The sequence below is a fragment of the Panthera leo genome, chromosome B1 (assembly GCF_018350215.1).
Source record: "Panthera leo isolate Ple1 chromosome B1, P.leo_Ple1_pat1.1, whole genome shotgun sequence".
Classification (NCBI taxonomy): domain Eukaryota; kingdom Metazoa; phylum Chordata; class Mammalia; order Carnivora; family Felidae; genus Panthera; species Panthera leo.
Genome location: NC_056682.1, coordinates 4,846,153 through 4,872,944, shown reverse-complemented (window position 1 = coordinate 4,872,944; position 26,792 = coordinate 4,846,153).

The following is a 26,792-nucleotide window of genomic DNA, read 5'->3' as shown; positions in this document are numbered from 1 at the left end:
TATTCTCATGGTATTTTTTACATCCTTTTACTCTTAAACTATTTTTTTTTTCTAAATTAAGTTTATGGTAGGCAAAATATAGTTGGGTCCTGCTTGCTTTTTTTTTTTTAATTTTTTTTTTAACGTTTATTTATTTTTGAGACAGAGAGCGAGCGAGCATGAATGGGGGAGGGTCAGAGAGAGGGAGACACAGAATCTGAAACAGGCTCCAGGCTCTGAGCTGTCAGCACAGAGCCCGACGCGGGGCTCGAACTCACGGACCGCGAGATCATGACCTGAGCCGAAGTTGGACGCTTAACCGACTGAGCCACCCAGGCGCCCCAGTTGGGTCCTGCTTTTACCTCCCCTTTCTGCAATCTGGTAGTCTCTGTCTTCTAATTATGGTATTTAGACCACTTACATTTAATGAGATTATTGATATGGTTCGATTTAGTCTGTCATTATACTATTTGTTTTTTACTGGTCTCTTTTCTTTCTTTCCCTTTTCCTCCTTTTCTGCCTTCTTGGAGATCATTTGCTCATCTAAAAAAAATCACCTCTTTTGTTGGATTATTAGGCATATACTGTTGTATTTTAGTGGATTTTAGGAGTTTATGGAATTTACCTTTTTTTGTTGTTGGAATTTACCTTTTTAATATCTCAGGCTACCTTCAGGTGATGTTATGCCACATCAGTTTAGAATAAAAACTTCATAACAATATAATTCCACTTTTCCTGATATTTGTGCTCCTGTGGTCAAATAATTTATGTTTACAATTCTTATAAATCCCACATTTTAGGGTCACTCTTTTGTTAAACAGTTAATTCTCTTAAAATAATACCAAACATCTTACATATTTAATCACCAAGTCATCCTTTCATGTTGCTTATTTCTTTGAGTAGATCCAGATTTCCATGCGGCATCACTTTCTTGTGCTTATAGTATATTCTTTAACATGTTTACTAGTGGAGCTTTGATGTTGATTTTTTCAAGCTTTCCTGTGTCTAAGAAGTCTTTATTTTTGCCTTCACGTGAAAGTTATTTTTAGTGGAACAGAACTCTAAACTGATAGACGATGTGAGTTTTACTTTAAGTGGTGTCAGATGTTTTTTTATTCCTATAACTACTCTTGAGCTTTGTTGTGGAATGATGTTATGTTACTTGCAAATTGTTTAATCCTTTTAGGCATTGCTTTTAAGTTTTGTCGGGCAGTGATTTGTCTAAAACTAATTATGTCTTATTACTGAGGCAAAATCTTCTGAGTACTCTTCTCAATGTATAATGTTGAAGTTGTCTAATATGGCTAGTGGGAACAGTCACTACTTATGACCCAATCTGAGTACTAGGCAATGTTACCTGTAGTCATTTTGGGCATTTCTTTCCCCAGCCCCATCAGGTTCCCTACTCAAATGCACTGATCAGTACTCACCAAATACTTTAGGGGACCCCTCTGCATATGTCTGTGGTTCCCTCTCTGTACAGCTTCCTCCTCACTGGAATTCTGTCCAGAGGCTTTGAGCTGCATTGGACTACCTTGGCTCAGGGAGTCAGCATGGCACCTCCTAGGTATCCCTTCCCTAAGATGTGGACTGGAAACTCTCAAAACAGTAAACTGGAGCAAGCTTAGGGTTTGCCTACTCTTTTTCTTCTCCTCCCAGAGATTATGGTCCTTTGTTGCCTGAGTGATGGGTTGTGGCATGTGAAAATTTCATTCCATATACTTCGTCTGTTTTTGGTAATTTCAGGTAGGATGTTATAAAATATGTCTCAGTGCAGATTAACAGTAGCTACACTTAGTAAGATAAAGCTAATCCATGAGAATTTCTATTAACAAGAGATGAGTATATTCAAATCTCTCCCTATATTTTAGCAGTGTTGTAAGGCAAAATTAGAAGGTCATTTGTTGATCATTGAATCAGAAGAAATAAAACCAGACTTGAACAATCAACCTAGTGCCATGGTGTCAAGAGAGCCTGATGCACCCATCCCCCATGAGAAGTCTCTACAACCCATCAGCAGGTGCAGAGTCCAAGAGCAAACCCCTCTACTCGCCTCCAGTCAGTGTTTGGGTGGACACTAATAACTTTTCTTTATGAAACTCTCCTTTATGCTTCTATGGCTAACCAAGATACCTGATAAACACTTGTTTTCAAGTTGTTTTCGTATTTAGATGCTTCCACATCCTTTTTCAAGTTGCCTTCAGGTTCTGATGGCCCGGAGCTCCTTAAATAATTCACATATTCTTTAAATTTTCTGTGTCAATCTCATTTTAACATATGGAAACAGCTTGATTTACTTAATTTTCAGATTTCTCAAGTGCTGGCCATAGTTCTTAAACTTGTTCATATATCCACAATTTTCCACTAAAATTATTTTACTGTATATCCATTTAGGTACACAGATATATTTCTCTCTCCTGTTTTCAATGTGCATCTATTCACCATTGTATACACAGCCCCAAGCTAGTACTTGAAGATTATGAAATAAATGTGTAAATGTTTTTCCTTCTTTTACATACTAATCTGTAGGCCCACATTTCAGAATCTCACTTATCTCCAAAATCAAGATCCTTTATTCTTTTGACAGTGTTCTTTATAATTATAGTTTGGTCACTTTTCCTTAGAATCATTACTAATTGTTTCAGAATACTTTATACTAACTGTATGTGAATATGTTAGCTGAATACTGTGTTTTATCCTTTTCACGCTTTTTATATGGAAAAGTTCTTTCTTGCCCTGAAACTAAAATGCCTTTAACTGCTACTTTGTATAAATCGATCTCTCTGATATTTACTTAATACTAGTTATTTCCTGCTGCCTCTAAAAATAATTTAAATCTTCCTGTTAATTCAATTCCATTGTATGTTTATAAGCCTTCCTTGAATAATACACAATATAGTTTCTTTATTTAGGATCTTATTGTTTGTGCCACCTTCCGTCCACTTTGAATGGATTATGTCCTCAGAATTTCAGTTTTGTTTTTTTTTTTTTTTGCCAGACTCAAAAAGATATAATTTGAAGCTTCCCCATCCATTGCTTTTGTCTCCTGTTTTCTAATATAAGAAATAATAGCACGCTGAGAGTGACTTTATTCACCATATCTGAACTGTACTGTTGAATAGTCTTAAGTTTTCGTTGTTTCCTCATTGAACACTGACAAAATGACCCATTTCAGGGAGGGAGGATTCCCTTGGGAGAATCTGAAGGATTTGTCTGCAGAACAGACGTGACCTGCTCCTATAATATCCAAACTTTACCCCCCACACACACCGAAGCATGTATTTACTTGCACTGTTAATTCCCAACATTTTGGTGTTTTCCTCCTTTATAAAAACATGTCGAACTCTTTTTTCCATTGCGCATCTAGAGTACTGTCTGCTCAAACTCTGTGTCTATCCATCCTTCCATTGTTCCTTAGTGGAACACTGCCTTCATTCCCGGTGGTCATATGTCCTATTGCAGGGCACGGTTTTAACCTCCTTTGCTACTAAGGGTGGCCAGCGAGGTATAATTTAAGGGGATGAATGGAATGTGGGGCAAAGTTCTTTGAGATAGCAAACTAACTGACGTGAATCCATTTGGTCTTCCGGTTCTCCTCCTCTCCTCCGCCTTCCTGTCTAGAAAATATACTTGATGGCTGCTTAAGGACAGACATTAGACAGTAAAAATGGCAGAACAAAGTTGGACTTTACATCTCTAAGGACTTTAAAGAACGTCATCCCAGTCCTGGACTGTGCATGTTATACTAGTAGAAAAGCAAATAAACAATGTGTTTAGGCTACTGAGGCTGGTATCTGATAATGATAGTCAAACAGAGTCCTTAGGCAAACGTGTTCCCATGGCCGTGGCTTTCTATTATGCTTGCTGTAACTTCTGTTTCTCACATGAAACTTGTGTTGAGTAATCCATGTTTTTTGTCAGAAGTGCTTCGCATAGTTCTGACAAACTATTCTGTACTATGTAGGGTGGTGAGTTGACTTTCCTAATGTCTCTGAGATGATGCACTCATAATTCAAACTTAGGTCTGACTCAGAAACCCAGACTTCAAGTTCTACTCAAATACTTCACATATTCACTGCATTTTATTACATTCTATTATATTCTATTTCGTGTGATTTAACCATGTGGCTTAAAATAACAGCACAAACAGCTTCACGCTGGCCTCACCTATATTTAATGTGCTTACCTTTATCAATGAGTCCAGAGATGCTCAAATAAACTGGGCAGAACGTTCTGGAAAGGCGATCTTAACTACATGTGGTCCCCACCCTGCACAACCACGAATAGATTGTTTTCCTTCTCCCACCTGGTCACAATGCTATGACCTAACCCTATGAGCAGGTCAATGTATTTTACCCACCATTCATCGGGAATGACTTTTAAATGATAATCACAATATAGCCAGTGAATTTTTTTTCTTTATTCTAAAAATCTATTGTTCTTATTTATAAATGGCATATAAATATATCATTTTCTGGCACCATCAGGTAGAATGTTATGTATTGTAACTGAAACTCCCCCACTTACTACATGTCTAGTAATAATACACATCCATGCATACAATTACCCATATTTTACCAAACTTTACTTATAGCGATTCCTAGCAGCATTAGCTAAATCAGCACCATCATCCCTCACCATATTATTTTATTTTATTCTTATAGTACTTTCTATATCTTCCATGGTAAGCCTTTGTCAGTCTGTCTCTCCTATGAGATTTTAAGTTCTAAGAAAGCACTGACTTTGTCATATCCATTTCTATATGTTCAGCATGTAGGACAGTGACAGGCACATAATAAGTGACTATTGCCGACATGCTCATGAAATGAATCATTGCAAACATCTGGAAGACTGTATTTAACAAGTATCTTTTGGTGTAAACACAGTGAGCTCCATTTTATCAGTAACAAAAGTAAGGTGGAGAAAATTGAAGACTCTTGCCCCATTTCAAATAAGAGATAAGCGGAAGTTTAGAATTTGAGCCCAAATCTCTGTCTGAAAAATCTCTGTTCTTTGAATTGTATTGGGAGCAGAACTATCCGGAGAGCCTCGCTGTTAGTGTTCAAAGAGCCCTTTCCTTTCTCAGCTGTTTATCATGCTATTCACACTCCTTTAGTTGTGACATCTGGCGTTACACAACTTTTATCTCTTGCTTGATATTTCATCATTAGTGCCTCTTTCCACCCTCTTTCCTCTCAACCCTGAAAGGGTTATCAAAGGTGCCTCCCTGCAGGCCCAGCCGGCCCCCCACATGCACCGCTGTGAGCTTCCCCTTCTTTTCTTGACAAATGAACTAAATTTGTGAGGTTTGGACTTAAGCCTTACTTTAGCTTGGCATTCTCTCCTTTCTTTGACTATCTATAGGAGCTAGGTTTTTGTCTTGTTTTGTTTTGTATTTTTCTTCTGGCCCTTATTCCCCTTCATCTGATCTATGTATGGTCTATAGTGTTTGATTCTGTAGATGATACCAGACACTTAGGTTTTTGAAATGGATGGATTTATTCTCTATCTTCGGAGTTATTTTCCATGGCCATTTTATGAAACCAAACTCCTCCACACAATCAGAGCATTGGTAATGCAAAGAACGTCTCCGTTTCCGCTCTGTGGCCTGGAGATAACCGCCGTTAGCTGTCTTACCTTTTATGGCAATTGTTCTGCCATTTTGATGCATGTGTGCCTCCCTTGGCATCTTGTGGCTAGGGCTGCCTCCACTTGTTTTGGTGGTCTCTCTCGTATTGTAGATGTGTTCTTAAACTGCGGTTGGTTCCCTAGATTTTTTTAAAAAACATTAAGCTTCCCATCTGAAGAGCGTATTCTTAGCTGTAATCTGCTTTTCTGATCACAGAGTGGCCTTCTAGGGTTTGCTAGTCTGCCTTAGTCCATCTGCTTTCAAATTAAACAACGTCCCCTGAAACTGTGACCTTGTGAGTAATTACCAAGAACAGGCTTCATAGCCGTCATCTTAGTCACTTAAACAAAAAATCCTCCACCTCTGAAGGAAAGAAAAATGCCCTCTAAGTAGCACCTATTCTCTCAGAAAGGCACGCAGCATTTGGATTAAGGTGTCTTCTTTCTTAGAAGGTGAATATGTATCACTTCAACCTAATTCTTCACCTAAAACTGTTCCATAATCATGCATCCATTTTCTCCTTGAAGAATGTGATTCCTACACATCTGTTTATGCCTAAAATGAAAAGCCCACCATCTGGAGTCACTCGAGTCCCCTAAATCTTGCCGAACATCAATGCGCTCTCTCTGCCCCGTTGGTTCGTTTTCATGCTGGACCTTATGGTCCCCTCCTCCTCTCTTCAGCCATAGCTCTCTCCTCCCAGGGGTGCCCCATCCCAGCTCTTATGTGGCTCCCACCACTGAAAAGCCGCCTGTCCCTCCTCCCCAGCATTCATGCTAATAGTGTATTTAGTTCCTCTGTGCATCTTTTTTTTTGAACTTAAAGGATTTCATAATTTACTAGTACATTCATCACATTTTAATTCTCATTGTTGAGTGACTGAAATATCACAATGTAAACTTATTTAGACACAGTTATTTAACACCCAGAAAGGAAAGTATATGTCCATATATCTAGATAGATAGATATATTGATGACATATAGATATATGGACAGATACACACACATATGTATATACACACACACATTACATATATATATATATATATATGGAATATATATATGGAAATTATATATATATATATATATATATATATATATATATATATATGGAAATTAGAATGTGTATTTATAAATCATCCCTAAATATCTAGGGGAAAATATAAATCATTTTTATAATTTTTAAATCTGAAATATATTGAGGGTTATATGAAAAAATGTTTTGATCTACAAAATGGATAAGTAACAACATTTTAGGCTATTCTTCATATAGGTGATTAATGTAAGTTATTTGTGCAAGGAAAAAATGTATGTACCAACTGAAGTATATAGGTCAGGGTGGATTGTGGGAGAAGTATAAACCAGAAACCTTTCCTTTAAAGATGTTTTAAAATTTAAATTTGAGTTTTTTAACATGCAGTATTTTTTAATTACTGCACCCAGTGAAAGGCTAGAACTTACAAACTTGAGATCAAGAGTTATATGCTCTATTGACTGAGCCACCCAGGCACCCCTAAACCAAAAATATTTTTGGCAGTGATTGAGCTGATATACGCAAGGGCATGTGCCTCTGTGCATCTTCTACTCCTCAGCTATTTCCCCTCTGACCATGAGGTGGTTGCAGAAGTCACTGCTTCCTCATGGTCCCCTGGTGGTGCTGCCAGATCTTTTCCGGCGAAGCCTCCCTTTCTCTAGCTTGGCTGAAGAGTAAGGTTAATCGCCAGTCTCTCTCTTACTTTGGCTCTCTTGTCTCTACTCCTCTTTTTTTTTTTTCTTTATCTCTCTTCAGCTTGCCCTGATTTTTCCTCTTGTTCAGGGCCCCTACTTTGCAGCAAGAGCCAAAGCTCGGGAGAAAATGCTTGACTTTATCCAGTCAAAGCCCTCCACAATTTCCATCCTCACCTTTGCAAGCTCCTCTTTCCGGCTCGCTCTCAACACTGGGCTCCAAACCTCACAGTCTTCTGGCCATTCCCCCCTAATTCTGGCCCCAGGATGTTCTGTTCAGTTTTCAGGCCCTCCCACCCACCTTTTAAGCTCATTGGATCTGGGTCTATTGGCCATTTTAAAGAAGTGGAACGTGGGGGACAGCCTTTTTTTTAATATTTTGTTCCATGATCTGCAGGATCACAATCTAAAAACTAAACAAATCTTCCAACAATGGCAACTGTAAGAAAGCATTTTATTTGCAATTTGTTAGAATACAGATCTCAGGGTGGTACAGATTTCTTCCTTCTTTAAATCAATGTAATGGAATTGGTAAATGAGCAGACTTAGTAGTAAATTCTACAGCCCTTGACAAACTTCTGTTTAATCCCTACAGCTATGGCATCAATTGGGTCAAGGAGTAATATTTCCAAATTTGCATTTCATTTAAAAGAGAGAGCACATGCCAGAATTTTCTCCCACATCTGCTCTCCCAGCCCGATCAGTTCTGCAGCCTAGGATTACAATAAGGCCTGATCATATGAGAAAAACTCAGGGAAGCTGTTCACTCTTACTAAGCTGTAACTTTTAGAAATTAGTCTTTAGGTACAAGATAAAAAGGACAAGAAAAAAATAATTTTATTTTACATATCATGCCACACTTCCCCCTAATAATCATGTCATTTTCAATCCTTCATGGTTATTCAAACAGGCTTTTGAAGATAAAATAGACGTATAATCAATTAAACAAAATTTCTGAAATCTCCTTATAATTACTGTATTCTCACCTCTTTTATATTGTTTCTTCTGCCCTTTTGATGTGTTGAAGACTCCTCTTCCAATTTTAATTGCTAGTTCTAAGTTCATTGTCACTATTGGGTAACTGCTACATTGAATCAGCTGTCTCCCAAGGAGAGAGAGGTAATTCAGATTATCTCTGCTATTTAAGGAAATACTTACCAGGAAGCGAATTCTACTATCATGTCTTTTAAAACATGATGCTTTCATGTTTGTAAAATTTTAAACGTTAAAGTTCTGTTTATTATGATTATCACCCCAAAATAATCCTTTTGGGAAAGCAGTTGATAAAATAAAGAAAGACTAGTATCATTAGTAACAATGGGATTTCTCGAGGATCCCCCTTTCTTGTAGCAAGTATGTATCACCTTCCACATTTTATAAAAACCACATATAAGTTACATGACGTGACAGGTGGATATTTCCTCTATTTAAAAGTTTTAACAAATTTTAGGACAGGTGGGTATTTCCCCATAATTTATTTAAAAATTTCGAAGTCACTCTTGTCGCAGCATGCAGACTGTCCGTGATCTCTTGAATAAAGTGGTGATTAATTTCTGAACAACGTACAGGATCTGACTTCAGCCCAAAGAAACGGGCGATTATTGATGTGTCCAGCTGCGCCATCATGCTTTCTAAAGATCTTGAGTCTATCAGTTGATTTCCAGACGCAAAATTAGCCTCTCCAAACAAATGTGTGGTCACATTGAATGTGGAAGGCCTGTATTGGGGATGAGGCTTTTTTCTGTTTTACACCCACGTGTCCTGTGAACCACCTTTTCCTTTCTCTGTCCGTTCTGACCGCACGCTCCATGAGGAGTTCATTTTCCCCAAAGAGTGCCTTAGATGACAGTCATTAGAAAGATGTGAGACTTCTTCCAGCTCTGCCAGCTTTGAGGCTTGGTTTCAATCGCTGTTAATGAAGGTATGATTTAGTGGGTGGATAAATGAGTATCAGGAAGAAGGATTAGACTTTACATGAGTTTCCTAACCAACCTCCATAGAAGCTTGTTATGCATCTCAGCTGATCCGTTTGATTCCATGTTTGGAAATTATCCCTGAGAATAAAGGGATATTGAAAGTCCTCAATCCTAAGACATACTCAGGCATTTTAAAAATAAGAGCTATACAATTTCAGCATTATTTTCCCTCAATTCCAAAGTTATGTTAGTCTACCATTATGATAAAAAATAACTATTCTTTTAATGCCAGTGAGGGAATAGTATTAATATTTAATGAAGTAGAGGTTTCTGGGTAATGATAAACTGTATGTTTTCTAGTAACCCCTCAAGACTTTTAGAAAAGCCATAAGAGAAGCAGAACTTTCAAGTAGAGGGCACCCACTGCAGATATGGAAGGATGGATTGCAGACCAAATAAATAACCCTGCTTCCATAACAGTGTAGGAGAAAAACCTTCCTCCCCTCCATCCTCGGTGTCCTGCAAACCCCACTCTGACTTACTGATTTCACGAGTGGTAAGAGGTGTCTAAAAACACCATCATAGTGAGAGTTGAGGAATGATAATAAACTCAGTTTTAATGCCCGATAACTCAGCAAACAACAGCAAAAAACTTAGTAATAACCATAAACTATAAAGAGCCACTGTTGGCCTAATAGCCCCCTGCTATTAGAATTACCTTCAGAATGATCTTTCCATGGGGGAAAGAAGGCTCGCATGCTTCTGAGCCTGTGAAGTCGGGACACTCACTCGCCTCAAGTGGAGTCACTGTGAGCCAGTGTTTCTGTTCTGCTGGACAGGAAGTGGTAACCAAGTGTTTGCTAGAACTCTGAATTTCCTGGTATGGGTCTGGTTGAAATGAAAGAAAGACTAGATTTCTGTAGGCTTGGAAATGGACTAAATTTGTACAGGGAATTCTTCATTAAGGAAATGCATCGTTCCTTCGGGGTCGGGGGGAAGCTTTGCACACACCCGGGAACTTTGGTATGTGCATGTTTGAACACACAGCTGCAAGAAGTATGTGTTTGAACACGAGAAACAATTCTAGGTTTGTTCTTTCTAGAACCAGAAGTCAACATTGGATATACCACTGTTACAAACGAGATATTTGTTGGAAGGATCTGAAAATAGGGATAAGCTTCTCACTCTCCAGCTTCAGGAAGGAGAGTACAGTGCCTTAGTACAGAGGTCACCAAGGATGGAGACAGTGGTCCAGGTGTTTTGGGGAGGAGACATGGTCAAGCATGGAGCAAGCTCTTATTTTCAAGAGAGTTCTCAAAGCAGATTATTTTGTGGGTATTTCTGAAGCCTACAGTCAGGACGCAAAGTGTGAATACTCTTTCTGTCAAGATTTATTTCCTTCTAGAGATTGGATCTTGTTGGGAAAAATTGTTAACTAAAGACTATTGTTTGTCTAGATGTGGTCAATGGATAAAGGACCTATTGAGGTTTGTCAGGAAGCATCAGTACGAGAGAGATACTATATCGAGTTACAGCTGCCTAGATCAGAATAAGGCTTAGTATTTTATTTCAGAAAATGGCTAGTTGAATTTCTGAATTGGTTTTTTGGTATGTGTTAGCCTTAAGGAAATGTGCAACAGTCCATACAGGTTTAATTGGACATACAAACTGAGCTCCAGTGAAAAGCTCACAGATGATTACATTTCTACACACAGGAATTAATCGTCTTGTGGTTCTAGTTGACATTGGGGGAAAATTGTATTATACTTTGTCTCCCTTCCTAGGTTTCTAAGTTGTGAAAATGTAGACTCTTATTTCATTCTTTTACTGGTGATCTAGTTGTCTGGAATACAAAATTGAGAATGCAGACATGGCTATTGAATGTATGCAAAATAAACGTATGTACATCACACACACACACACACACACACACACACACACACACACATGGATACATATCTATGCCCGTTTTTATGTAAAAATCTCTGCAGCAATAATGTGATTAGGGAATTTCTTCTAATAGTATTTCAACAGGAGGAAGGAGATACAAATCTGAATGTAAAATTTTAATCACATATAACCCATAGGGTAAGACATACGAACCTAGAGATTATGTCTTTATTTTTTTGTGACCTGATCCCTGAACTTTAAGTATGCTTGTAAGTTTTTCATGGTACAATTTAATTTATCTGTGTGGCACAGTCTTGTGTGGAAACGTTCTGTGACATCTTTACTTCCTGATAATATTTGCGTGTGTGTGATTTCAGTGGGCTTAAATTGAAGTAATAAATATCAACCCAAGCATCTCTGAGAAGTCATTCAAAATTCAGAGTTTTGTAATGGGTCATGCAATTTCTAAAATGGTTTCTGATACTGGATTTTGGTCATACTAGAAGCCAGTTGTTGGGGTAAAGCTTCACGGTGTCATGCTTCTCTGATCTATATGTATGCACCTTGAAAATCCAAGGGAGTGTGTGTGTGGTGTGTGTGTGTGTGTGAGAGAGAGAGAGAGAGAGAATGTGTGTATTCAGTCAAAGGATGGCTCAGAGGCCTCAGGAATGGAACAGTTGCTTACTCCCGCCCCAGCGCAAAGGGGTGGCCTGTGGTGTGAAACTGCCACTTGGCTGAAGAATATGAATACGGACAGGGTGGACATTTCTAGGAGAGAGAGAAAAGATCAGAAGAGAAATTGCACGCAGTAAGCAAGTGCACAACCACACTACTCAGTGACAACATGCAGGAGGAGAACATAGGCTCAGATCGTGGTTCACTTCGAAGAGAGCTGTGCATTCTCTCTGCCTGAGCTCTTCTCCCCTTGCAGACCTTCCTGTCTGAAGTTCTTGCCTGGGTCTGTGCTCTCATGTTCTTTCCCCATGTCTGGCCCATTTCCATCTGTCAGCTCTCCCCAGGAAGCTATTCTCTGAAAGCTGAATCTACCTTGATCCCCTCTAACCTTCTTCCCAAACACACATCCAGTTACCCCATCAATTAGACCACTGGATCCCTTCTTGTCACTGTCATTCTTGTCTAGAGCCAAGGCAGCTTCTTAGCTACCAGTGACTCCTGAATCCATTCCTCCAGCCTAAACATCTCTGGTGAACTCCAGAATCAGGCATCCAAACTGCCCACTGGACATCTCTGCTTGGATGTATAGTAAGCATCTCAAATTCAACATGCTAAAATGAGCGATTCCTGCCACTCTGTTTTCCAACCTTTTCCTTACTTAGTCTTGTTGCCCAAAGTTTTTGAAACCAAAAAGTCTCAGGTCATCCTTGGCTTCCCTCCCCTTCTCTCCTCCCGTATCCTGTCCACTGGGTAGTTCTTTGTTGAAAACAAGGATGGCTGGTCTTAGCCCCCATCGAGATTCTAAGTATGATGTATAGATTTTAGATCTCTTTCTAATGGAAATTTGACAAGTCCTAGCATTTGCAACTCAGTTCTCCAAAACTGTTTAATGTGATAAAATTTGAGGACCAGCCTGTTACTGGTTAGCACATGAGTAGGACATTGTTTTCAGCGTTTAAAATATTCCACATGGCAGGCTTATGTTGAATTAGGTTTTAAACACTCAGAGGGAATTACGTACTTTAGATCTCTATATATTTTGACAATATGTATGATTTTAAAATGATATAGCCTTCAGAAATTGTGAGGGCAAACACTGTTACTATATGAATGAAATTACCCAGGATATGTAAAGTGAGTATGTCGTATGCGTTATAGATGCTATAATCTCTCCATTGCAATGACGTCTTGCTTTGACATTATTTATGTTAGAGCCAAATTGAGAATTGGAATTTCTATCATGTATCTTTTTCAAAGTTTTGGGTTACTAAAATATCCCATGATTCTATTTTCCATCCCTAAAACAGTAATAAGACAAGTGGTCATTTTGGGAAGATATTTGTCTAAAAAGATATAACTAACAGAACTGTGGAATTTGTCTGGATACTACATTCACTTGTTTAAGGTAAAATGTACAACCTTTTCCAATGGCAGTGTAAGTCTGTCTTTCTTTAATAAATCTATATGCAGACATTAACCACTTGTTAATATAATTTATACCTTTAAAGGGTAGCACTCACTTGCAGCTCTGTGAGTGTTCTTTGTTGGTAGTTTAAGGAATTACTATGGATGATGCTCATAAAACACCCCAAATGAGGCCAAGGCCTTAGTTTCCCTATAAAGTGTGAGTTTGTTTCACGTGGAAACGGATTAGCGATGTACGACAGTTGTCCTTGAACCCAGGATTTCAAAGTGTCCTCACCTTTTCCATGGTTCTACTGCGGGAGAGTAAGGAACAACCAACCCCAAGATTAAAGTGCCTTCACTGGGGCTCCTATCTGCTTACCCTCTTGGGTATTATAGATAGTTTAGGAACTGGTTCCTTATTTCAAGGGAAGACTGAATAGTAACACTAACACCAATAACAAATATGTACAGTGTAGTCTTCCAAAGGCTTATATACATGTACATATACATCTAAAGCCCTCTTCTAAAGGCTTTTGACCCATGAACCCATTTAATCTTTGCATCAACACTTTGAGGTAGGCAATATCATTTTTACCCACTCTACAGGTGAAGAAACTGAGTCCAAAGAAGTTTGTGACACCTCACAGATCCACTCATTTACCAACGGACAGATCTGGGTTTCCAAGGCAAATTGACTGGTTTTTACCATTTTCCCAAGTTTCCGTTGGGCAAGGTAAGTTCTGGAGAAATATGATGTTAGTTCACAATGCTGTCTTGTATGCTTAAAATTTGCTAAGACGAGTGTGGTTTTCTGATTATTTAACTTGATAGAAGGATATAGTTAGAAATTCTAGAGAAATGCATATTCCTCAAGCAACTGTTTTGAAACCTAATCATTTTGTTGTCTAACGGATACGCAGTGACTCATTGTTGAGTTTAAGTCACAATTTGATAGCAGACAATTTGAGATTAAAGTTGCTACCAAGTTGCCCTTAGAAAAGTGACTCCCATGAGAAATTTATGGTTTAGATTTCAGTCCTGTAAAAAATTGGATTTCTACCTGTTTTTAGAATAACTGACATGGCCAGTATTCATCAGCTGCCTGTAGAACCATGCACATCTGAGCTCAGGTCAACCTGGGCCTGGGGAAATCACTCCAGACTCTTGAGAAATATTTTTGTTTGTGGGTTCCTTTCATTCACATTTGATTCACAGAACATACATGTTTTCTTCTTCCCGAGGGAGGTAAACTATTTATCCCCTCTCAGGAAAAAATAGTGGCTGAGAAATCTTAATTCATCAAATATTTGCATCCTTAACAAATGCAAACATGGGAAGGCTTGCAAATAGCAACTGGCCAGAAATAATACACAGTCTTCACACTTGAGAACTTAGTCTAGAGATTCTTTGTTGTAAAGGCATTTATAGATGCACAATGAGGATTTTATTTACCCTGTATGAACCTTGGAAATTATTTAGGCAATGTTATATGTTCACTTTTGTCAGAAAACATCTTCCCTCTACAGATCGATCGATCGATCTAATTATATATAAATATATATAATTATATGAGATCGATCAATCGATCTAATTATATATAAATATATATAATTATATGTCATACTGTGTGTGATACATAGTATATTTTATATAATATCCAGAGTTCTCTTATAGAAATATTTCTACAATTCCTTTTTTCCCTTTCTTGGCTAAAAAAGATTTTAAATGCTTTTAAAAATAGACAACCTACCAATATTTTTAAAGAGATTTAAACATCACAGACTGGAATAATATGATATTGCCCACGGAGCAGTTTAAGGTGCTTGATTTATAAAGAAATAAGTATTGAAAAGGCACCAAGCCAGAGACTTTCCAGAGCGGACCGTCCCCCACTCCTGCTTCTTTTGTAAAGAGGGAGAAAATGAGGTCGATTGGTACCTTTTGATAAATTGCCTACAGTGAATCATGGTGAGGGATAAAGTGTTTCCGTTTTTGTTTTTCCTTGAAAGAGGTGGCATTTTAACTAGTAGGCGTAACTTCAAAGCATTTAAATATAAATAAAAGTGAATTTGCACATAGAAAGAGAGAAGAAAGGAAGAAGACACAAGCACCAAGGGAGTTTTTACATTAAAAAGAAAAATTCGCCTGGGTAAAATGACGGAAGACTGAAGTGTGGCTACAGTTCCTTAATGGGAAAAGCAGGTTTGAAGGAAAGTGGAAACAGGAGTCCAGAAATGGTCTCATCAGTGAAGTGAGGTGATCGCTGCTGAGAAATGAATCGGCAGGTGGATTTTAGCACTAAGGGGAAAACTTCCCATAAGCAGAAAATAAAACAAATTTGCCAGAAGTAAGCTTTTTAGAAATGTTTACCAAATGTACATTTAATAATACAAGCTGCATTGATTTTATTTTGTTCATTTGTATGGAAGAAAGGCTTTCACAGTGTGTTTGCTAATACAGAGCAATAACATAAAAGCTGATACGCTTTTAAACATGATCAGACTTGGGGGACCTGGGGGGGGGTCAGCCAGTTGAACTTCAGACTCTTGATTTAGGCTCAGGTCATGATCCCAGGGTCATGAGATCCAGCCCCATGTTGGGCTCTGCGCTAAGCATGGATCCTTTGAGATTCTCTCTTTCTGTCTCTCTGTCTCTCTCTCCCTCTCCCTCCCTACATCCCTCCCTCTGCCCCTCTCCCCAGCTCATGCATGGTCTCTCTTTCTCTCTAAAAATAAATAAATAAAAATAAATATAATCAAACTTGCTCTCCTCAAAGACTATATGCTCAAATCTGTGGCAGATCATGGACCTTCAGTATACAGATATTAAATTATTGTTTTTGGCAAAATAAGAGGAAAACAAGTTTCAGAAGATAATCATATGACAAAACATAATTTGGCCACTTGTAAATAAGCAGATCCTTATGTAATTTGAAGTATGAAATTAATTCCCATCCTAGACATGATAGCAATATCCTTTTCAGTGGCTATGTCTTATTTTATTAAAAAAAAAAACTATATATATATATAAATAAATATATATATATATTATATATATAAGTATATATATAAATATATAGAAATATATATTTCTATATATCTAGAATATATAGAAATCCTCAACATTTCTGGAATGGTCCTTGAGAGTACAAAAGACTGAGCAAGACTTTGGAGAAAACATTCCTGAATGTTAAATACTGAGGAGCTGGTGTACCAGTAGTCAGTTACCAAGTCGAATACTTTGCATTGACCCATGTCATAGGCATTTCACTTCTGTCCCTTCAGAACCTCAGAGAGGCAGCAGGTACACAGTTTATCCTCTTCCAAGTATTATTCCCAGGACTCTGGCCCCAGGGAGAGTGAGTTAAATGAGGTCCTGCCCTGGTGAGGCCAGCATTCCCTCAGGATAAAGAGACCACAAGCAATACAATGAATCCAAGACACCTAAAATACATGTCAAAGTGATTTAATATTTAAATTAAAGATTAGGATAATTTTAAGGAATTTTGTTCCATTCCTATTTTAAATAATACAAACCATGTTGTTGTCAACTCCCTCCCCGCAAAAAAACAAAACAAAACAAAAAAACCCAAAACAGGAGGTAACAAATCAAGGTGTTTGTAGTGTTTATAATGACTCCCTTGAATATCAATCAATCTTCTTTAAATTGATGAAAATCACATCACACTCCTACTTGGTTCAAACCATGAAGAATCGATAGGAGTGCCATGTTTTTGTAATTTATGTTCATATCTAATATTCTATCCTTAAGGAAAGAAATAACCTTTCCTAGCATTCTCTGCTTAAATCTTAAAATAAAACTTCCAATGGAATTAGCACAATTTGCACCCTGTAAGTTGGACACTTGCTAAGACTCAAGAAGCGGGACCAATTAGTTTAAATATCCCTGGCGCTAGTTTAACTTCCTCAAACTGAATGCAGGACCTGACAGGAGATTGAGACAATTGGTGAATAAAAACTGGCTAAAATAGTACTATTGGGAAAAAAAAAATCTTGTAAGAAAAACTGAAGATAAATGATACCTTTGTTTTTATTTTTCTATTTTAGAAAGAGGGTGAGAACGAGCAGGGGAAGGGCAGAGGGAAAGAAAGAGAATCTTAAGCAGGGGCCACACTCTGCATGGAGCAGACGGGGCTCAAATTCACAAACCGTGAGATGGTGACCTGAGCTGAGGTCAAGAGTTGGACGCTTAACCAACTGAGCCCCCCAGGCGCCCCATTTTTTTTTAATTTTTAAAAAGTGTTTATTTAAATTCCTGTTAGTTAACATACAGTATAATATTAGTTTCAGGCGTACAATACATGATTTGTTTTTAATGTTTATTTTTCAGAGAGAGAGAGTAAGCAGGGTACAGGCACAGAGAGAAGGGGACAGAGGGTCCCAATCAGGCTCTGTGCTGACAATACGGAGCCTAATACCGGGCTCAAACTCACAAACCTTGAGCTCCTGACCTGAGCTGAAATCGAGAGCCCGATGCTTAACACACTGGGCCACCCAAGCGTCCCTGAATGATACTTTTTGTAAATCGAGAGAAACGTAGGCTCCACTCAACTACAGACTTTTTCTATTGTTATTCCTTAAGATTAATTCCTCCTAATAGTAAGATTTCAAAAGCTGATGAAATTAACAAAGATTTAAAGTCCAAGTGTGTGGATTAAAAGCTCCAGGACCAATTTCCGTTCTAGCCCATGATTGAACTCCGTTCATTATGAACACCTATCTTCACTACTCTTAATAGGGAACATGAGTTCTCTTCCCTTTGATGGCTTTTTTTTTTAAACTTTTATAGCAAGCCTGAAAGCTTGGATATAAACCTCTGAAAAGGTTGGATATAATACTTGATGGATTTTTGGGACACTATGCTGTGTCTCAGTTTTTACTGAGAATTAAATCTAGGCCAGAAATAGTTGTCTTTCATATTTTTCAGATGGCAAGAAAGCAGGATCTAAATAACGTGTGTGGGTGATTTTTCTCAGCATATTCAACGTCCATGTATTGTGAAATATCTGTCCTATGCAATTTTAATTATCTTGCAACTAATTATATATATGAAATAATTTCTATTTAAAGCACAGTGCCTTACCAGGTCCTGTTAAACAGAGCGTAGGTCTCTTTCTTGCCTCCTTATGATACACATAATACTTAAGCCACAACTTCACCTCATGACACAATTTTGTAACCAGTTAATGCCTGTGGAGATCACTTATCTACCCCTTCATTTATGGTTTTCAGGAGTGAAACCTGGAGAACATAAATGTCTGTCTTTGTTACTCTTCTATTATTACCTGTCTTGTGAACCCTGCGAAGATCCTTCAAGTGTTCATCGTCACCAAGCTCTTGCCCAGGTCTTTGAAGGGCAGTAGTTGGTGACAAGGGCCCGTCGGGGATCATGGATGGCAGGGGAGTAATGAAAATGTTCATATTTTCATTCGGGTTCATAATGTATGTTTGGAAAGTGAGAAATGAAATTGTTTCCATACAAAATAACATTATTAACATCTTCTTGGTAGGTTGAGATACTGGCAAGATAGGCTTTAAGGGCTGCAAATCAACGATTTCCAGCTAGGGGTGCCGGGGTGTCTCAGTCAGTTGAGCATCTGACATCAGCTCAGGTCATGATCTCTTGATCCGTGGGTTTGAGCCCCACCTTGGGCTCCGTGCTGACAGCTCAGAGCCTGGAGCCTGCTTCCGATTCTGTGTCTCCCTCTCTCTCTGCCCCTCCCCTGCTCATGCTCTCTCTCTCTCCCAAAAACAAATAAACATAAATATTTTTAAAAATTATTTCCAGCTGGGAGGGGGAAAATATTTGATTTTTGTATTACCTGAAGGTGGTCTGGGTTACAAATAGCAGAGAAACGCTGATCTGGATGGTCTGTGCTTGGATATCATGATAAGGACTCTTCAATATTATGTTCAAATGAAGAAAAATGATTTACTCCAGAACTTTTTAATTTCTACTAGTGATACCATATATCATATTTTTTTTGCTTTGTTTTTCCTTCCATGGTAAATTTTCCTGAATATCTCCTGGTCCATTTTAAAAGCATGAATGTTCTCATTCTGTTTGCTCATATTCCTCCCCTTCCTCCTCCTCCCCATCCTCCTCCTCCTTCTTTTTCTTCCTCTTCTTCTACTAATGGAAGGGGTGTGTTTGGGATTAAGTAATGAATTCTTCTCTAATTTACCAAATGTATTTAATGTTTTAAATTGCACGTCTGTGTTTAATTCTGAGATATGATACAGAGAACAATTATATGTTGTTTCTGCCCTATAAGGGCTTTAATAATTTGGTGGGGTGACAGACAAGTAGTCACAGTAAAGGATGTGTAGTTTCGAGCTGAGTTCCGGTTCTCCGAGAGCGTAACGCAAACCCGACCCAGCCCTTGACCATGAGGTGCTGGGTGGTGGGGCGCTGCCTGGGATATCCCCTCTGAAAAGCCTTTCCTCTACCCATGACATTTGACCTGGAAGCGGAAAATAGCCAAACCTCTTAGCACAGAAACTTTGTTTGTAAATATAATGTGTAACTAAAGTATATATTCTTTCATTTCTAAACCAGAAATCATCACCAACTTACCATAGATACTCAGGTTTTGAAGTTTCAATTTAAATGAAGAGCCTGGAAATAATGCCTTAATTTCAGAACGGCAACTAGTGTAAACATTTGGAAATATCTAGACAGTAATATGAAAATACTTTTGATGTCAACGAGGAGTACAAAGTTATCGCTTCTTTGGTTTGCTGTCTACCTAACTGAAAGGAATACTGAATTTTAGGTAAAGCTTAGTGAAAATAAGTGCGTAATAATCTCCCCCCTTCAAGTTCACATGCCTCTTGAATTCTATCCACAGGCCTCTTCAGGTAAACAATCTGACACAGAAAACTTAATGATTCCTTTTAGCTGAGTTTACTTGCCTGTGGGACTTCCACAATTTCGAGTCAGTATCTAGACGGTTACCTTGTATGCAGCACTGGGATATTCTGAATAGTTTTATTCATCTTTATGTCTGTACTTGGAAGACTGATATCCAATATAGAGGTCCAATACCCATGCCATTAAAATTCCTACACAAAATATTTTTGTCCTGGGTGCCTGGATGGCTCAGTCAGTTAAGCATCTGACTCTTGATTTCGGCTCAGGCCATGATCTCACAGTTCCTGGGTTCAAGCCCTGTGTCAGGCTCTACACTGACAGTGCGGAGCCTGCTTGGGATTGTCTCTCTCCCCCCCTCTCTCTGTACCACCCCCCTTGTGCTCTCTCTCGCTCACTCACTCACTCTTTCTCAAAAGAAATACGTAGACTTAAAAAAAAACGTTTCCCCTAGACAAATTACAGAAACTTAGTTGCCACGATGATCAAATTGTAGAGGAGACATCCAGACTATATTTTATTGTAAACTTGGTGTAGTCAATTGAAAAATAACCTCGTTTCAAGAGTATTCTAAGACATCAGGTCCTCTGATAAAGAGAAGTCCTGTTTTATTACTGAAGACAATTCTTAGGTTATTTTAACCGTGTGACATGTCGACGTAACAAGTTAAAAGTATTCATTATTAGAACCGCATTTATTGAGATTCTGTAAAGCACCGAGTGCTACGTTAGATATTTTAAACCTCACAGAATGCCAGGCCAAGATGAAGGAGCTATTTTACAGAGGTGGACACTGAGGCTCGCAGTTTTCTGGCTCCCATGGTTGTTCTGACTCTTGGTGTGAAGGCGTTTAGTAGAAACCAGGCACTGAAATTAATTCTGTTCAGGGGCACCTGGGTGGCTCAGTCAGTTAAGTGTCCGACTCTTGATTTCGGCTCAGGTCATGATCTCACAGTTTGTGGGATCAAGCCCCATGTCAAGCTGTGTGCTGCCTGCTTGGGATTCTCTGTCTCCTTCTGTCTCTCCTGCTTCCCTCTCTTGCTCATGCTCTTCCCACCCCCCTTCTCTCTCTCTCTCTCTCTCTCTCTCTCTCTCTCTCTCTCAACAAAAAAGAAAAGAACATAAGCTGTAAAACAGCACTTGACAAGGTACAAAGCTCCTTCTCCCCTTTCTCCCTGTACTTTGGACACAAAGGCCTCCGGGTGGAGAAGATCCTTATGATGGTAGAGTCTTTCTTCAAGCACCTGGGGGATGTGCTGGTTCCATTTCAAGTTCCCTATAGTTAATGTCAACATTTTGTGAGTACTTGAAAGAACAGCTTTCAGAGAGAACTTTGTTGATTTACATTTATGTAAATTTAGTTGATGGACTTTGTGGTTGAGACCCTCCTCTGAATTGCCACTCTCTGTCTTCTCTCCTACATGAGAAGGCTGGATGTGGGGGACTAAGAATGGTGGCGGGAGGGTGGCTTCTCCCCCTCAGTCTGCCTTTCTCAGCCCCGCAGTACTCAAGCCCTCACGATAGACAGTTCTTTCTCTTTCCCTCTTTATTCATCCTGCCTGGTAGGATATCCCGTCAATTCTCTGGGATAAACATCAGTCACAACCTTGCCTGTGGGCCCCAAGTTGACATATGTTACTCCATAATTAACTTTTGCTCTTTTGGATGATACTTTCTTTAATCAAACATATTAACCCCCACCTCCAACTGTTCTTTGTTTGAGTAAATGTACCTATCAGTCTAGTCACAAAAATCATATAGTAGGAATCCTTTAATTTTTTTTTTTTTTTTATTGCTCTTTCCCCTCCAAATATCCATCCACAATCCTGGAAGTTCTGCCACCGAAAGATTTCTCAACACGTGAATTCTGTCCATCTCAGCTACCAGCAACGTACTCACTTCTCCTCAAATGCATGGATTTGAAGACATGTTAATACAACACCTACCCAATAGACCAGATATTGTTCTAGCCCCAAGAAATTCAACACTGAACAAAAGCGATGCCAACTCTCATGGGGTTTACAATAAACGTTTATCGATGACCTTCTATTTGTATCATGCATAACAATAATTCTATTGGAGGGAAAAACACTGCAGTGGTGTTTTGTTCTCAGTATCAAGTTCTGGTATTAATTATTGTCATTTCTTTGAATGTGAGAAGGTGGAACCAAAGTACTTTTCAGTTATCTCGCTGACTCTCACTGACTAGGTTTCAGGTAGGCTGTGATGAATTATTAGCACATGAAACAACCACGGTACAGACACTCACAGCTTTTGAACTATTCTTTAAGGAATTATAGCTCTTGACTTGATAATATTAGTGTTCTCTCTGCCCTCATTACTTGCATTATGTGTCATTTATGATAACCATCTTTGTAATATTCCTTTCTCTGTCGATTACAACATGATTATTTTAAAACAACTTGTATTGTTGCATATTCTCAAACTGTGATGTTAACAAAAAGGTTTTAGGTTTTCAAATGTCAGTCAACCTAGAAAATAGGCCAGATTTCACTGCTTGAGATCAGAAAAACGAGACAAAAAAGTAAGATAAAGTTTTCAAAAGTTGTCTAAGAAACTTAGACAAATATTTTACCAGAGTTTTTTGTTTTTTTTTTCTTTTTTTCTGGCAACTAGGTAATTTAACAACCATTAGGATTTTGACGAACGTGTTCTGGGTTTTTTTTGGACAAATTTCTGAAGCTAGTAAATTGGTAAGGTAAAAACTGTTATCATTCAAGACTATATATGCTCTAATATTTTGTTTTTTACTGAGTTTCAAAATACTTTGGTTAGTTCTGGAAATGATGGAGCAAGCAACAGATTAATTCTTAATAGATGATCAAGGAGAGTTCCAAAGCTTAATGTAATTGATATTGTTGAAATGAGGAAAATACCAGAAATTCAATTTTTTAGCTGTATATCACTATGTGAAGTATAATTTTAATCATCAACCTTCTCTTTGCACAGTCCTGATGAAGATTGTATTTTCCAAAATGCACAGGACCTTGACATGTATAGGATCATTAAAAGTTCTTCATATAGCAAGCATTTTTCATTTTTATTTGAACACGTATTTTCATAATCTCTCGTGTTACTATTTTCATTGATCAACTTCTTCATCTCACAGGGTTATCTTTTGGGGGTGATTTGCTACTTTAACAAAAAGTGTATCCGTTCTAACTGCATCAATTTACATGAAAATACCACTTTTCTAATTTGTAAAAGAGAAAAACGTGGTAGAACTTCAGCAACCCGTGTCCTAGGATGTCAATATCAAAACGTGAAACAGAACTCCTCTCCCTCCCTCAATTCCTAAGTATTATTTGTATTGTTATTCATCATCCATTGCTCTTAGATGCCTTCACCCAGTGCCTGGTGAGTATTGACAGCGTCATAATTATCTATCAAATTAGTGAAAACACCAGGCACTGAAGTTATTTACACTTCCAAAGAACTTGCATTTACTTTGCCAAATGCACAGGACACGATTGTAAGAGGGGGGTTGCGTATTATTTCATGACTTTTAAACCAAATCGCTAAAGCACAACGCGGTCAGCGATGTAAGTCACTTGATGGGACACGATATTTTCGTCTTTGTTTAGTCTTCTTGCTACAATCCTCGCGTGGTGCTCCACAAATTCAGGAGGCCCAAATAGGAACAGTTTTCTTTCTGATCAGTATTCATTTCTGCTCACGTTCTGTTTTTTGTTTTTTGGTTTTTTTTTATTCTCTTTACGAATTGTGTGTGTGTGTGTGTGTGTGTTGTTGTTGTTGTAATTTTAACCAACAGGAATTATGGTGTTAAGTTCTTGAGAGCTTTCTCTCCAGCAGCTACTTTACGGCCCTCCCTAATTTGGAGGACGCCACCCTGCTAGAAATGGTGAAAAGAAAGCTCTTTGGTGCTTCCTCCCCCTGCTGGCTGAGTTCCATATTACAGTCTGAGGTCCATCTGACACAGAAAGCTTTTAGGACCCACGGGTACTCCCAATTTTCTCTTGGTATTTGTTTACTTTCAAGTTCTTCCTTCATAAAAAAAAAAAAAAAAAAAAACAAAAACAAAAAAAAAAAAAAAAAAAAACAAAAAACGGGTTTAGTGCTATGGTCGCCTTGTTTGCCTCTCGATTCAAACAAACCTATAGTAAAATAGCATAATAATAGAAGTCTCAAAAAATGTGACGATGGAACGAGCAACAAGGGATTGTTAATTTTATTAACTTAATAATTACATTCTGATCATGTCAGAAAATGTCCACATTTTAGACATGTATGTTTATGTGTGCAGGAGTGGAACAGGATGCCTGGTGGCTGGTATTTGCTTCAAAATACCTTATCAAAGAACAGAGAAAAGAAAAAATTGATACTTGGATCAAAGGTACTATCACCAAATTTTGAAAAAAAAATTGATTCAGAGTAATCGGTATATGGGATTTCTTATACCAGTCACTCTAACTTTTTGCCTACCTGAGTTTATCTTTCAAATTAGAGTATAAAACATGTACTTCAGTGTGATTATTAGGAAACATCAACAGCTCTTCCCAAGTAGACATAAAATTCGTGTGCGTCTGGGACTAGAGAAGTAATTTAATTCTTCCCAAAGCTGGGAATATAAAACATACAAATAGCAGAGATATGGTCTTGGGTTTGAGGGTCATTTGGACATTTTGCTAGATTTAAAATGCCCCAGGCACCAGCCATTCCCTCAAAGTCGGTTCGCAGCTACATTGTGAAGCCAGATCAGAGCAAAAGGAACCTCTCTTAGGAGCGAAACAGGAAAGTGGGAACAGAACACAGGGCACCAGGCCTGCAGAGGACAGGGAAGGGGGTGCGGAGTGGCTACAACACCCGGGGAGCTCACATCAGACCCCAGGTCACAGCCAGGGGGCCCTGCTTCCTATTCACCTCACTCGTGTACAAATTTATAATTTGTTTCCATGTTACACATTATGGGGTTTAAATATACATTTCATCCCAAGACGTTCATTTAAACAAATCCAGAGCAATGCAGTCCCTCTTAGAGTGACTTACAAAGGCTCCTTGCAAAGGATTAGAAGTAGCATTTGCTTTCAAAGATGTGGAGGCTGGGATGCCTGGGTGGCTCAGTCAGTTAAGCATCAGACTGTGGCTCACGGCTCAGGTCATGATCTCATGGTTTCTGAGTTCGAGCCCCACATCTGGCTTTGTGCTGATAGTGTGGAGCCTGCTTGGGATTCTCTCTCTCTCTCTCTCTCTCTCTCTCTCTCTCTCTCTCTGTCTGTCTTCCCCTCCTCTGCTCATGCTCTCTCCCTTTCTCTCTCACAATAAATAAAAAAAAGAGAGAGTTTGAGAGAGAGAGGGGAGGGGCAGAGAGAGTGGGAGAGAAAGAATCCCAAGCAGGCTCCGCACTATCTAGCAGGGAGCCCGGCTCAGGGCTCCATCCCACGAACTGTGAGATCATGACCTGAGCAAAATCAAGAGTCAGACACTTAACTGACTGAGCCACCCAGGAGCCCCTCCATCATATTTTTGTCCGCATTATGTATATGTCTTAAGCATTGCCCTCAACTATTCTGCCTTGAATGGAGTCAAGCTCACAAAACACCTTTCTCAAGCCGCAGAGGCCTCTCTGTTAGATTTACTTAGACAAAGCCAGGTGTAAGCAGCCTCTTGTCGTCAGTAATAAGTACACTGATATAGAAACTGCTTTTCAGAGTAAACGCTGCACTTTTGTGAAGTGTCTTGTATATCTAAAAGCCTTGGATGTCTATAACTTGCAGAAGCTTAATTAGAGTTCTATTTGGAAGAACTGGAGGACATATTTTAATTAGATAGCTTTAAAAATATTTCTTATTCCAATCTTGCACTCACACAGGATTCCTCAGGTGCTGTGTTTCTAACTTGCATCTAAGTCAGAAAACAGGAGTGAATTCGAGAGCACTGACGTGACGGGTAATATGAAATGATAAATTCTGCTTCTTTGGGTGGTTACCATCAGCAGCAGCTGAAGAAAGAGAACGCAGGTATCTTCCTGTGAGTTAATAATGATTTCAAAATAAAGGAGTTTCAAAATCTTCTTTTTCAAAAAAAAATGTAATGTTTTATCTAATTTTGAGAGAGAGAGTGAGAGAAATAGAGTACGAGTGGGGGAGGGGCAGAGAGAGAGGAAGACACAGAATCGGAAGCAGGCTCCAGGCTCCGAGCTGTCAGCACAGAGCCTGACGCGGGGCTTGAACTCATGGACTGTGAGACCATGACCTGAGCCAAAGTCACACGTTTAACCTACTGAGCCACCCAGGTGCCCCTCTACTTCTTTTTAAAAAACTTATAAATGTAAAGGTCAAGAGATTCAGGTCAGGAAAATTGAGTTAATCCTTCAATTTTGCATAACTGAAAAGTTGCTGGGAAAATAAAACAGTAAATAACAGAAAATAAAATAAATAACTGAAAATAAGAACACTTTTTAAAAACTGAGGGAAAAAGTGCCATTGCTAAACAAGCTTAAGTTAGAAGTCAGCATTATTCATTTTTTAATTAACAGAAGAAATGACTCAAAGAAATTTCTGAGCTGACAAATACACGCGTGAAAATTTTGTGGTAAATTATTTTCATATGATGTCAGTAAGTCTTTCATGATGAAAGCAAGAGGGATTATTTCTAGGTGTTTGAAAATACAGTGTTCAAAACCTGTTCTGTGCATGTGGG